General features: G+C 32.5%; 1 protein-coding gene and 1 long non-coding RNA gene across 2 annotated transcripts in view; one reads left to right on the plus strand and one right to left on the minus strand.

The window, feature by feature from the left end:
- Positions 1–602, plus strand: part of LOC147019726 (uncharacterized) — a 1,311-nt gene extending 709 nt beyond the window's left edge. The window contains exons 2-3 of the long non-coding RNA XR_015062045.1: positions 99–156; positions 446–602. This is a non-coding gene — a long non-coding RNA (uncharacterized LOC147019726). The remainder of the gene's footprint in view (positions 1–98; positions 157–445) is intronic.
- The window catches only part of LOC147019725 (uncharacterized), a 174,797-nt gene that overhangs the window by 32,069 nt on the left and 127,728 nt on the right, over positions 1–15,000 (minus strand). The window lies entirely within an intron of this gene.

Here is a 15,000-nt window from a genome sequence, read left to right on the forward strand (position 1 = left end):
GTGTGTGTGTGTGTGTGTGTGTGTGTGTGTGTGTGTGTGTGTTGCTTTCCCTGTCTGTCTCTTCATCTATACCCTTGACTTATTTTTTTTTTTTTCAGCACTATCGCACAACATCAGCTGTTGAAGCAATCTTGTACAACACATGATTTTCTGGAGGTAAATATTTCTGAATTATTATTAATATCACTCGTACAACACATGATTTTCTGGAGGTAAATATTTCTGAATTATTATTAATATCACTCTCTCTTTAGAATGTCGCCTTATGTTGGTTGCATCATTAGTTTGGACGTGGTTTTGTCAGTACACTGGAATTCATTTTATTGACCTTGAAAGGATGACAGGCTCCTGGTGTGTTAATTCAGTGGTCAACGAGGCTTATTCATATTACCATGTAATTATCTTTATAGAACCTAATTATTATCCACTTTTTGTTTCAAAACAGAATATGGTGTCTGAGTTTCGAAATCACAAGGCATCTGAAGAAGATTGCTGGGAAAGATTGTACATTCTCGCAAATGAATATTTAATATTTTCAATATTAATAAATTATATTTGTTTTGTTTACAATTACTTGATTCTGAATTACAAGAAAAGAATAAAAGAGATGTAAAGGGGGGGTGGGGGGGGGGAGGGGGTAGGTGCGCTCCCCCAATGACCCATCACCCCCTCATCCCATCCCTCCCCTCCCCATGTGTGTGTGTGGGGAAGGGTGGGGGTGGGATGAGGGAGGTGGTGGGTCAAAGGTGGGGGCGCACAGGGGGATGAGGGGGGGGTGGGGCTTGTGTGGGCGGGGCTTGTGTGGGCGGGGCTTCGGTGGGGGCTTGTGTGGGTGGGGTGTGTGTGGGAGGGGCTTGTGTGGGCGGGGTGTGTGTGGGTGGGGCTTGTGTGGGTGGGGCTTGTGTGGGCGGGGTTTATGTGGGTGGAGCTTGTGTGGGAGGGGTTTATGTGTGTGGAGTTTTTGTGTGGAGCTTGTGTAGGCAGGGCTTATGTGGGAGGGTTTATGTGGGCAGGGTTTATATGGGCAGGGGTTTATGTGGGTGGAGCTTGTGTGGGAGGGGTGAATGTGGATGAGGCTTATGTGGATAAATGGATGGGTGGAGAGATGGGGGATGGGTGGATGAGTGGAGCTTGTGTGGATGGGTGGATAATTTTTTAATTAAATAAACATGTTGTGTGTGTGGGGAACTAATTAACTAATCACTAATTATGTGAATATGATGAATATGGGTGGAGCTTGTGTGGGGTTTGTGTGTGTGGAGCTTGTGTGGAGTTTTTGTGTGGAGGTTGTGTGGAGCTTGTGTGGGGTTTGTGTGGGCGGGGCTTCGGTGGGAGGGGCGTGTGTGGGCGGAGTCAAAAGGGGCGGAGTCAAAAATTTCAATTTATTGGAGCTTGTGGGGGTGTGTGGTGGGGTTTGTGTGGGATTTGTGTGGGCGGGGCTTGTGTGGGCGGGGGCTTGTGTGGGTGGAGCCAAAAAGGGGCGGAGTCAAAAAATTTCAATTTATCTTTGTCTTTTGTAATTCCTGTGAATAAAATGAACCTAAAATCTCTTCCCCTTCCAAATCATATATCTTATAAGTCCAAGGAACCGTATCTATTACATCAACAATTTTAAAAAGCTCGTTGGTCCATCTTTTCGTATAACCTTTTTCAAAATGAGATTTCCACCTATATATTCTTACGATATCACCAACTTTGAACTTAGGTTTTCTGACATTAATCTCTTTTTCATATTTTAATTTTGTAAATGTTTCTGATGGCTTCATATTTGTTGACGTGTGAATCGTGTCATTGTACTTATCCACAATATCTTGAATAAAAGATGACCATTGTTGTGAACCGAGTTGTGTGAATTTTTTATATAGTCTCTCTTTTAAGGTACGATTAAAACGTTCAACAACAACTGCCTTCCCTTCATTAAAGGTACTGTATAATGTAATACTGTTATTTTTTAGAAAATTCATAAATGTCTTGTTATAAAACTCCCTACCCTCATCAGTCCACAATTTTATGTTTTCTCTTACTTTTATTAAATATCTGTTGGAAGGCTAACATAAGAGTATTACCTGTTTTGTTTTTTAATGGTACAACCCACGCATATCTACTCCTCAAATCAATAACGGTTAAAGCATACTTGTACCCCTTATCATTATTGAGTTCAATCAAATCAGCAGACCAGATATAATCTACTTCCTTGGAATAAACTTTCCTTCTCTGAAACTTTGTGAATATTGGTTTATGTAATTCATCAGCTAATTGCTCTTCAGTCTTAATGGCATCATTAGAGCCTATAAGTTTTTTGAATTTCCAAGTCCAAGTTTCAATTTAGCACTGATCATCTTCTTCACAATGAACCGATCAACTTTTTCTCTCAAGGTTGGATTTTGTATCAGAGACAAATTATACAACATTTGTCTATCGGCTTCATGCTTTTCTTCCAACGTTGTGGTATTCCCATAATCAATATCGTGTCTCATGCACACTTCATCAACTCTATTGATAGGCTTACTCCAGGATTTAGGATTGTCTGCCTCATCTAATCTTTTATCCAAGTTTGTGCCTGGGCCACAGAAAGAATACCCTGGAAGATGTAATTCCCCTGGTATTCCAGTAGTTGTAAATTTACTTCCTGATAAAAACTTTTGGATATCTCCTCCTAGTTTGTGTTGGGAGATAAATTGATTTTTTTTGAACCACACACCGAACATATACCTTTTTGTATAACCCTGTTATTTTTACTTTTAATATATGAAATATTTTTAGTATTAGTTTTCTTTTTACATTTGAGACAATAACTCATTTATTTATGAGAAAAATTCCTGCAGAGTGCAAAAACCTTTTTAGTTTCCAACATGCACATTTGAATCTTGATTTTTAAAACATAAAGAATCCTTAGAAATGCCTTCACTCTCTCCTCCATTTATTTAAGAAAAAAAAAAAAATGAAAAACTTGAATTAAAATCCATATCTTGTCGATGCCAATAGTCTTGCCGAAAGTATTGCAAATAGACTTGTCAATTCTTTCTTTTCCTCCTCGGTGGGTTGAGTTATTTTCTGTAATACCCTTAATCTTTTTTTAATCTCACTGGTTTCCATATTTTGATATTTATTTTGTCTCGCTCTTTTCCTCCCTCTCCTCCTTCTCTCTCTTCTCTTTTTCCTCCTTCTCTTTCTTCTCCCTCTCCTCCCTCTCCTTCTCTTTCTTCTCCCTCTCCTCCCTCTCTCTCTTCTCTCTCTCCTCCCTCTCTCTCTTCTCTCTTTCCTCCCTCTCTCTCTTCTCCCTCTCCTCCTTCTCTCTCTTCTCTTTTTCCTCCTTCTCTTTCTTCTCCCTCTTCTCCTTTTCCTCCTCTTCCCTCTCTTCTTCAACTCCTTCCTCATCCCTTACTATCCTTGAATCGCTTACACCCCATAGAATATTATACATATATTCATCAGGATTTCTTGTTATTCCTGTATCCAAAATAATTTTTTTACAACAGGAAACCAATAAAATTTCTTTTGAATTTCTAAAAGAGCCTTACCTTTTCTTAACTTTATAATTTTTTCATTATTTAACATTCTAATTAAATCTAAAGTTGTCGGTTTATCAACATCAGCATAATGCCAATCTTTTATTGAAAATACCTCATTCTTATGTTGTAGAACATATTTATTAAAATACCGAATACCCTTTTCTTGAAGGTATGCTTGGACACAGAAATGATAATTTTCTTGAAGCCTTCTTGCTGTCATTTATGTATTAGAAATATATGTTAGAATAATATTATGGCACGAAACACCTCCCCATCTTCCCATAGTTAAATCATTTTGTATTTCCTTACTTATTATATATAATCCTGTTTTTTCTGTTTTCATGAGATAAACAAGGGCAAAACCATTATTATATTTACCCTTATTAAATTCTTTTATTTGTTGTTTACTAATCGTAGCCCCACAAAACTCATTCTCGATACCAAGTGGATAATATTCTTCCTTACGAGACTGATTTAATTGTTCCAGGTCTTCGAGGTTAATTTTAAATGACCAATTATACCCTAAGTCATTCATATCATATCCCCATTGTTCTATTCTCATACAAACGATACGCCCTTCTTTATAAAAATTTATTTTAATTCGAACTGTGAATTCTGTATACACTTCTGTATCTTTGGAATACACAGCCGTTTTATTTAAGGATATATATTGTGATAAATCGCTTAATCTCACCAAGTCATTCGCGTCAGTCGGGCTTGGATAATTTTTTAATTTATAAGCATTTTTCATGTTAATATTTTTGGTTATATTATATTTATGTCGTTCAGCCTGTGCCTTTGTGTAATAATTTGATAAATCAATATCCAGTTCTTGAGATAAACCAAAGATAGAACCATCTTTACCAACATAAGTCATTTATATTAGATTAAAAATAATATCATAAAATTTTTTATTTTTGTTGAGTTGAAATAACACATATAGGCATAATTGGCCACAACACTTGGAATTTAATTCTTGGACTTGAAATGTTTGATAAACACCATTCTGTAAGAATTTTATGACTTCAACAGGTGGTGGAAGACCAAAACTATCAAAATAATATTTGTCTTGACTATTAAAAATACAAACCCAATGAGAACCGTTCCCATTATTATCTTCTAAGTTCATAATAATATTCTTTGTATGTTTCGGCACATTTGTTAATTCATCTCTCATACAAATAACCACATTATGAATTTTTAATTTCTTACAATATTTGACAAGTTGTAAATTTGATGTTGTATTCTTTCCAAATTTTTTCAACCACTCATCAATGCTCATTTATTTATTAGAAAGATATAATCCATTACCTCTTTTCGTTAATTTTACACCTGCTTGTGCTATAGAAGAAAGCATATCTCCAACTAACAATCTCGCTTTATCAGGCAGACCTTCAAGTTTTTCAGCAAAATCTACAATTACACCACTTCCACTAATTTGTTTCTCCAACTCTTTGTTATGTCTTTCCAATTCTTTTTGAGCCTGGAGTTGAGCCTTCCTTTTTCGTTGGCAGTTTTCACCGCTGTTGAAATACCACCCGTCAATGCTCCAACCGCACTTAAACCAGCAAATAAAGGAATTAGAAATGGGAGAAATCCTCCACTCGTCTCTCTTATTGAATATTTTTTCAACATTGGTTTTGTCATTTTAATTTTAAGTGAGCCAGTGTCATTCAAGATTTTAACCTGTTCTCTTGTGAGAAAAACATCAATTCTTACTGCTCCTTTTCTCTGAATTGTATTAACGTTAATCGTACAAGGCTTTTGATTTTGAACACAAGATGATAGTTTATGAAGATTGATTTGATTAACATATACCCCAGTTGGTACTTTGCCACTCATTTATTTAACAAAAAATTATGTGAGACTAATCATCACACCATTATCTGTATTAATCTGCAATTCTGTTTCTTCCAAAAGCAAACAATATGTATCAACTTCTTCACTCTCTCCTCTTTCAATGTATAGGGAAGTATCCACTCGATTAGACTTTATAGTTTCCTTTTGAGCGCTCAGGTCAAACGCATAGATTGTATACAAACTTTTAAATGCTGTCATATCCAAAATAGGTTCTTTATTTCCATTACTTTCACACACCTTTTGGTAAGACTTGTATGCTTCAGCAAAATCATTTTTTTCCCAATTAATTTCCAATCTATCTCGTGGGTAAAATGTTCCATCTAGAGAAACGCGAAGTTGTTTCACCTTAGCATTATCACTCAATGCATTATTCTTATCAGTCGCAGTATCACCATCTGGCTTTTTAAAAATGATCCACAGATATCGTGGCTTTCCTTCCAGAACACCCAAATTCCACGTGTAAGTTGTTTGATTGAGTTTAACGTGTTGACATCTTCTTTTGAGGTATGATACACTGAGTGGTTTCTTTGAGTTAAGTCTTCGATTCAACATCTCTTCTGTTTTAAGATTAGGAGTATATTCACTGATATACCAACTCATTTCCTCAATTACAAATTTATTCTGATCACCAAAAGCACTACCAACACCAAAAAGCAATCGATTTTCATTATCATTCCTTTGTAGTTGAAATCTAATTTTAAGGCCATACAGAACTTTATCATGATCACAAAATCCAAATATACCTTTAAGAGGAACTGCCACAGTAAAACTATTTTCTGCTTTTGTATCATCATTATACATTCCTTTCCTTTGAGTATACCCAGGGTCTGTGTTTGTTCCCGTTGACATATCAGGAATAAAACCTTCGACAGACCCCTTTCCCATTCTATCACTGAATGTATAGAGTGTAAATTTTATCATTTCAGATACAGCAGAGACATAATCAACCGCTTCAACTTCTTGTGTTCCAATATACAAACGCACACTATCAAACATTTTCCAGAAGAAATCATTTACAAGTGTAGCGTTTGTGTTATTCCCAGCCTTAGTGAATTTAAATTTACACAACAAGAAACTTTCGGAGAGATTCAAATAGGTTTGTTGATTATTTATTTCAAAACTTTTTGTACCATTCGTATTCCAGTCTGTTCCAGTTATTGCATTTACCTTGAAGTAATCTTCTTTTTTAGTGGAGTTTGAGATAATAATAGTATCATCCAAATCATAGATACTATCAATTGCTTCCATACTTGTATTTATTTAGGAAAAAAAAGATGTTAAAACTTTTGAAACCCTGATCCAAGTATTTGAATTATTTTCTGTCGTTCTTGGGGGCACAACTGAGTTTTGCCTTTCTTAATTTTTTTTATTGCTTGTAATTTATGAGATTCCTTCTGAGCATCTTTTATACTCTTTACGGCACCTGCTACATTTCCCACAGCAGAAGCAGTTGAACCAATTAGATCTTTATGTTTAAGAATAGTTGAACCAATACCCATGAGAGTATCAATTATCCCATCTCCTCTAAATTGATGTCCAACACCCCTTTGTCTCTTAGGTTTATAGTATCCTCTACCAAGATACATACCTTCACCCTTGTAGTATGGGGAAAGGAACATCCCATCCCCTGTAATTATTTTATATTTTCCCAACTCGTGTTTCCTCAAAATAACCATCGTATTTATTTATTGGAAAACTTCACGTAGGTGAATTCTGATGGATATAACTTCTCCATTAAAAGAAATCACACGATTATCTTGGTCGGTTATCCTAAAATTTACTCTGTGTATGGTTTTTCCTGACACAGGTAGATAAACCAAATTTTTGGGTTCCATATTGAATTTATAACCAATTGGGGTTGAGTATGCGCTGAATGAAAATATTGTATTTGTTTTTTTCCCATCATTATAAGCACCATCAATCAAATCACAGTGAATTAACACCGAATTTATTCCTGAGGATATTTGAATGACATTATCACTGTAAAACGTCCCATTAGTTTCAATCTTTTTTGAGGAGAAACCCAATAACTCTCTAAATGAATTATCAATTGTGAAATCAACCTTGTAGTTATTTTTAACTTTAATCGTTGATTTTGAAGTATGTTTTTGAATGTTTATAACAATATTTTTTGGTTCATCACCCTGTTCTTTCATAAGACGAGCAATTTCGGAAGATATTTGAGAAATCTCATATGCTCCGGGTGAGACTGTTATCGTTTTGTATCCACTTCCTGGATTATAACTAAACTTGTCATTTTTCTCGGTTATATTAAATAAGGTATTATAAGTTTCCATGGACAATAAAGATGCCTCATATTCTTTTGTTGTGTCAAGTTGTAGTGGGTATGGGAATGAAGATGTGTGGTCGCTTGTTGTGAAATTGAAACTAAGGATTGTGCTTCTCATCTTATTTAATATGAGATAAAATGTCTTTATATTGATATTTATTAATTATTTTCATGTTCATCAACTGGTCTAAAATGGCTGATGCTTCATTAAAACAATTGTTATTTCCAGCCTTCTTACTGCCTAACAACAATAACAGTCTATTAACTAATTGCGATGGGTCATTTGGAAGAAAACTAACACCTGAACCAAGGATACTTAAAGCCTGAATAATGTGTTTCTCCTTCTCATTCTTCCTACTTTTACCAGAAAGAATAACCTTATAATTTAGAGTGTTCAGCAGATCAATATATACTCTATCATCATTATTTTCCATATCCAATGGTTTATCAATATACTTTGATTCATCCCTCACAGTTGAACCTTGTCTTCCATCTTTTGTGAGAAGAAACATTAATCTTGGAGTTAGTTTAACAGGGGGTTGAGCAGAACCCAAGAACCTTAATTCATCATTAAATATCAATACCTTTTCTTGAACAAGATGAAATATTGCTGATTGTTCTGTTGGAATGAGTCCTGCTTTGGTTTTTGAATCCGCTGAATATTCATTGTTTTGAAGAGCATTCACAATATAATCAGGGGTCGATTAATCTCTTCCAGTTGTTGAAATAAACCTTCATCATCATATTCTAATTCTCCTAAATGCTCTAATTCTTCCTCCGTCATTTGACTGAAATCTTTTAACATTTGAAGTTTTTTAGGAGTATATTCTACCGTGGGAAATGTGGAAACATCTTTCATTTTTCCTTGGGAAGTTTTTAAAAGTGGTTTAAAAAATTTCTCTTGTTTTCTTTCAAATGCTTCTTCGCCCGTTAGTTTCTGTCTGCGTTTCTTCTTTATGTCTTCCTGCTGTTTTACAACTTTTGAAACCAACTCTTGATGTTCCCTAAATCTTCTTGCTCTTTCTTTTGCATCCATTTATTTATTGAAAAATATCATTTAATATCTCATCTTGTTTCACAACAATATATTTATATTTTTCAGTCGTGTGTTTCATGTAATCCCCAAATTCCTTTTTACTACATAATGTAGAACAATTGTCTCTCCAAAAATTGTTTATATCTATTGAATTTAACTTGAATAAAATAAAAGTATTAGCATTGTTTCTGATGGAACGACGAGGAAGCTGAAAGTACGATTGACTAAGATAAATACAATTACAAGAAGAATGTCTCCCTCTTGTGTAGTAGCTGTCCATTACCGTTTGGTTTCTCTCATTAACACAATCATCAAAGATAACGAGGTTCTTTTTGGATTTATCCAAATCTTGGGGAGACGGTATATCATCCGTATTATCACTCAGAATACAAGTTATCGGTTTTGATTTCTTTTACATCTCTGTGTATCACAAAATAGTTGTATTATATCTTCAATGTTAAAATCATTTAGGTTTTTTTGAAGTTTAAATAAACCGATTATATCTTCTTTTGAAGACCAGCATTAAAACCTTGTGAGAGTAGTTGATACTCTGGTTGAAAACTCGACTTTGTGAAAATTATTAAATTATCATAATCTAAAAAGTTGGGAGTGAGGAGCATCTTTAAAAGTAAGCAGGTTTTTCCACATCCACTTGAACCAACTATGAGGCATCTTAATGAATTTGGGAGATTTTTATGGTTGTCAAATTTTATCTTATTTTCCCAAATAGGTAAAAAATCATTCATTTATATATTTGGAAAACAGGTTATTTAATTTATTCTTGGCTTTTTTCGAAATTCTATATTTTATCCTAAGTTCAGGTTTAATTTCAAGATAATCCATTATTTTATTTATGCAATATCTTGTGTTGATATTTCCCTGAAAATCACATCCATGAATAAGATATAACAACAATCCTTTGAACATTTCTCTAATACGTTCAGTTTCTTCCCTTGTAAGGAAAGGTGTGTTCTCACCCTCGTTCTTTACATTCATTTCTCGAATCAATCTTGTAAAGTAATTCATTTTTGGTGTAAATCTAAAAGAATTATTTTCCTTTTATATTTTTGATTATCATTAATTAGAAGATAATCACAGAATATACATTGTTTATAGGCTTTTGACTCTGTGTTTAATCCCCGTCTTTCACACGCAGGACAATTCTCAAATTTGTCATATGGAGAATCATGGAATTCAAGAGGCTCAAAATCGAGTAAACTATTCATATTTATAAAGTAAAACTTTACTTAAACTGAAATTCATCTTCGATATCATCTTCGATACTTTCAGAATCATCTATACTTTCATAACTATCATTTGAACACAAACTCTCGGTGTCATAACTATCGTTTGAATGCAAACTCTCGGTATCATAATCACTCTCATAATCTTCAAAATCTTCAGTTGAATATTGGCTCATTTAATTAGTAGAAAAAACATTACCATCGATATCGATATACATTTTTTCATTAACAGATTCAACTGCTACATTTTTTATATTAAAGGTAATTTTAAAATGATCCTTAACTACAATTGAACGAAATGTCATTTCACCTGATATATTAACATCCTTTATTTCATCAGGATTTATATCTTTAGGGTTGTTGAAAAAAATACAAATTTCTCCTTGCATATTACAGATGGTCTTATCTTTTCTTTCTAAAGCTTCATCCATAAGGTTTTTATTTTTTGATACCTTTTCTTGTTTCATTGCTTTTTCTAGTTTTGAATATATTGCCAGAAGGAGAGGAGAAACTTTTGTTAGAGATACCTTAATTGATGTTCTTCCAGGTATACTAAAAGCCCTTCCACTGAAGTAAATTGAAGAACTCATCATATCCACCATAATTGTTTTTATCCAATAGTTGTTATATTTATCTTTGTTCAATTTTACATCCTTGACATATTTCTCAGCATCTTTAACAAATGAAGAGATTGATTGAAACTTGTCTTTTGTGTCTTGAAACATTGTATTTATTAAGTGAAAAAGTTGGAGGATAAAATGGTTTTAAGCACAGATTCACCTGTAAAATAAACGAAATTTTCATCAAGAAAATTTTAGTTTAAGCACAGATTCACCTGTAAAATAAACGAAATTTTCATCAAGAAAATTTTAGTTTAAGCACAGATTCACCTGTAAAATAAACGAAATTTTCACCAAGAAAATTTTAGTTTAAGCACAGATTCACCTGTAAAATAAACGAAATTTTCATCAAGAAAATTTTAGTTTAAGCACAGATTCACCTGTAAAATAAACGAAATTTTCATCAAGAAATTTTTAGTTTAAGCAAAGTTTTATTATATAAATATGGTGAATACAACATACTGCGATGTTTGTAATCACGAATATAAACATTATAGAAAACACCTCCGAACCAACAAACACACATTTAATCTATTTCACAAAATATCCCCTCTTGAGTTGGAAAGAAAACATTGTGATACCTGCTCAAAGGATGTTTTGAAGAGTAGTTATAATAGGCATCTTCAATCACAAAAACACAAGAAAAATGAGTTTAAAGTAAAGGGAGACTATTATATTGAAAACACTGATGGGGCATTTAAAGGGCATATAAAAATAAGGATTTTTCAATTTGGAGAACCCGGTCCATCATCAATAATTGAATCAATTGAAATAGTGAAACCTGATGTTGAAAAATTTATTAAAAAACATTAAAAGAAATGAAAACTTTAAAGTTTTATATGGGAGTGAAAATGAATATGAAAAGACAAGATGAAGAACAAACTCCTTATATGAGAACAGATCTTCATTTTATAACATCATTTCAAGATTTTTTTGAATAGTGCGGTTTATGAAGAACTATCAAGACAAGAGGAGGATGTTGCTAATACAGTGGTAGGAAGTGGATTCAATATTAAAAAAATCATCTTTTTAGATGTACACATTCAAAAATCAAACCCTCTTAAAGCTTCTTCTTATATTGAATTACCAAAAGAAATAAAACGAAAGAAGGCAGTTGTTAATATTAAGAATAATGATAATAAATGTTTTCTCTGGTCTGTTCTTGCTCACTTACATCCACCAAAATGTAATTCAGAAAGAGTAAAACAATATATGAAATATGAGAATACCTTGGACATTAAAGATTTTAATTTCCCAATGCCACTAACAGATATTCCTAAATTTGAGAAAAAGAATAATCTTTCTATTAATGTATATGGATTAACGGATACAAACAAAGTTCAAATATTAAAAATTTCAAACAACTATAAAAATGAAGAAACACACATTGATCTTTTATATTTTAGTGTTGGAAATAATTCACATTACACATACATCAATAATTTATCAAGATTAATCTCTTCTCAGGTATTCAGAACAGCAAACAAAATATATCCTTGTAAGCGATGTCTTAATTCATTTCATACAAAAGAACGATTAGAACAACATTCAAAATATTGTAGTAATCATAAATCAGCTGTAATTACAATGCCTAAACCTGGTGAAAAGATTTCTTTTGAAGATTATAATAAATCTATCATGCACCCATTTGTGATATACGCTGATTTTGAATGTATCCTTAAAAGATAAATACTGCTTCTCCTAATCCAAAAGAACCATATACAAATAAATATCAAAAACATATTCCTTGTGGTTTCTGTTATTATATCAAATCATCTGTTGGAGAAAAGTATAATAAACTTGAACAGTATAGTGGAAAAAATGCTTCACAAGAGTTTGTAAAACGATTAGAAAAGGATTGTATAAGACTAAGTAAATTAATGAAAGAAACAAATGAACCGATGAAATTAACCATAGAAGAAAAATTAGAATTTAGAAAGAACAATATCTGTCATATTTGTGAGGAGGAAATTGAGGAGTCTAAAGTTAGGGATCATTGTCATCTTACTGGTAAATATGGAGGTCCCGCTCATTCCTGTTGTAATCTTAATTATAAATTACCTTCTTTTATTCCAGTCTTTCTTCACAACAGCGCCAACTATGACACACATCTATTTATAAATGAACTTTCAAAAACACCAGGGAATATTTCTGCCATAACAAACACAAGTCAAAAGTATATTTCATTTACAAAAATGATATTCACAAAACCTATAACTCGTATAAGGTTTCTTGATTCTTACAAGTTTATGGGAACACCACTAGCCAACCTCGCATCAAATCTAAGCTCCACGGGCTCTTTTCCAAATCTTAGTTCATTCTTTCCAAAAGAGGAAATTCTAACTAAAGAGGAAATTCAGATTAAAGAGAGAATTCAAAGTAAAGAGGAAATTCTAATTAATGAGGAAATGAATGAAGAAATTCTTACTGAAGATGAAATTCTAATTATACAGAAAATTCGAACAAAGAATGAAATTCTAACTAAAGAGGAAATTCTGATTATAGATGAAATTCTGATTAAAGAGGGAATTCTAACTAGAGAGGAAATTGAAACAAGGAATGAAATTCAAAGTAAAGAGAAAATTCTTACAAGTAAGGGAATTTATCCTTATGGTTATATGGATTCATTTATGAGATTTAAAGAAACACAACTTCCTTCAAAAGAAAGTTTCTATAATAACCTTTATGAAGAAGAGATAAGTGATAAGGAATATAAACACGCACAAGAAATTTGGAAATTATTTAAGATAAAGAACCTTGGAGAATATCATGATTTGTATCTAAAAACAGATGTTTTATTGTTAGCTGATGTGTTTGAAGCTTTTAGATCACTCTGTCATAATAAAAATTGTTATGGATTAGATCCTGCCCACTATTTCACAGCTCCTGGTTTAGCTTGGAGTGCAATGTTGAAAATGACAAAACAAGATATAGATTTAGTCAGTGATGTAGATATGCTTTTGATGATTGAGAAGTCTAAGAGAGGTGGAATATCACAAGTATGTTCAAAAAGATATGCTAAAGCAAATAATAAATATCTTCCAAATTATGAGAGTGAAAAAGATAGTAATTATTTGATGTACTTTGATGCTAATAATTTGTATGGATGGGCAATGTCTCAATCTCTGCCTTATGGTAAATTAGAGTGGGTGGAAGAAAAGGATTATGAAAAGGCTTTGATGAATATTGTTATTTCTTCTCAAGAGAAATTGAATGGCAAAGAAGAAGGTTATTATTTTGAAGTTGATTTGAAGTACCCGAGTGATCTTCATAATAAGCATAAAGACCTTCCTTTTGCATGTGAGAAAGAAACCCCAAAGAAAGAATGGTTCAGTGATTATCATAAAAGTTTTAATATTAAAGGCAAATCAACAGAAAAGTTATTAACAACATTCTATGATAAAGAGGGATATGTTTTGCATCAAAGGAACTTGAGACAATATTTATCTGCTGGGTTGAGAGTAGCTAAAATTCATAGAGTTTTAAAATTTAAACAAAGTCCTTGGATGAAAAAGTATATTAAATTCAATACAGATATGAGAACAAATACAAAAGTAAAATTTGAAGGGGAATTCTATAAATTGATGAATAATGCTGTCTTTGGAAAGACAATGGAGAATGTTAGAAACAGGCAAAACATTAGATTTGCAACATCTTGGAAAGAAGCTTCTAGATTGATAAATAAACCAAGTTTTGAGAGAGAAGAGGTTTTTTCAGAGAACTTTTCTGCTATTCATATGAAAAAGGAAAGTATTGTCATGGATAAACCAATTTATATTGGAACAGCAGTTCTTGATTTATCAAAGATATTGATGTATGATTATTTGTATAATGATTTAAAGAAAGAGTATGGTGAAAATGCTTCATTGTTGTATATGGACACCGATAGTTTTATTCTAGATATAAAAACTGACGATGTTTATAAGGATATGAAGAAAAACATTGGAGTATATGATACAAGTAATTTTAGTAAGAAGAGTGAGTTATTTTCAAAAAAGAATGAAAAGGTTATTGGTAAGTTTAAGGATGAGTTGGGTGGAAAAGTAATGAGTGAGTTTATTGGATTGAGAGCAAAGGCATATGCTTATAAGTATGGTGATCAGATTGATAAAAGGTTAAAGGGAATAAAGAAATATGTAATAAAGAAATCAATAACTTTTAGAAATTATTATAATTGTTTGATGAATAAGAAAGAAGAATATAGGAAAATGAATACAATAAGAAGTTATAAACATAAGATATATAGTGAAGAAGTAAATAAAAAGGCATTAGGGGCCTTTGATGATAAGAGATTTATTTTAGATAATGGAATAGATTGTGTTCCATATGGATATTGTATGATAGAGTGTAAAAAATAGATTGTGTTCCATATGGGTATTGTATGATAGAGTGAATAGAATAGATTGTGTTCCATATGGACACAAGTTTTAACGATGGG

Source organism: Eptatretus burgeri, chromosome 9 (genome assembly GCF_056783735.1).
Source record: "Eptatretus burgeri isolate ZD-2024b chromosome 9, Ebu_testis_v1, whole genome shotgun sequence".
Lineage (NCBI taxonomy): Eukaryota > Metazoa > Chordata > Myxini > Myxiniformes > Myxinidae > Eptatretus > Eptatretus burgeri.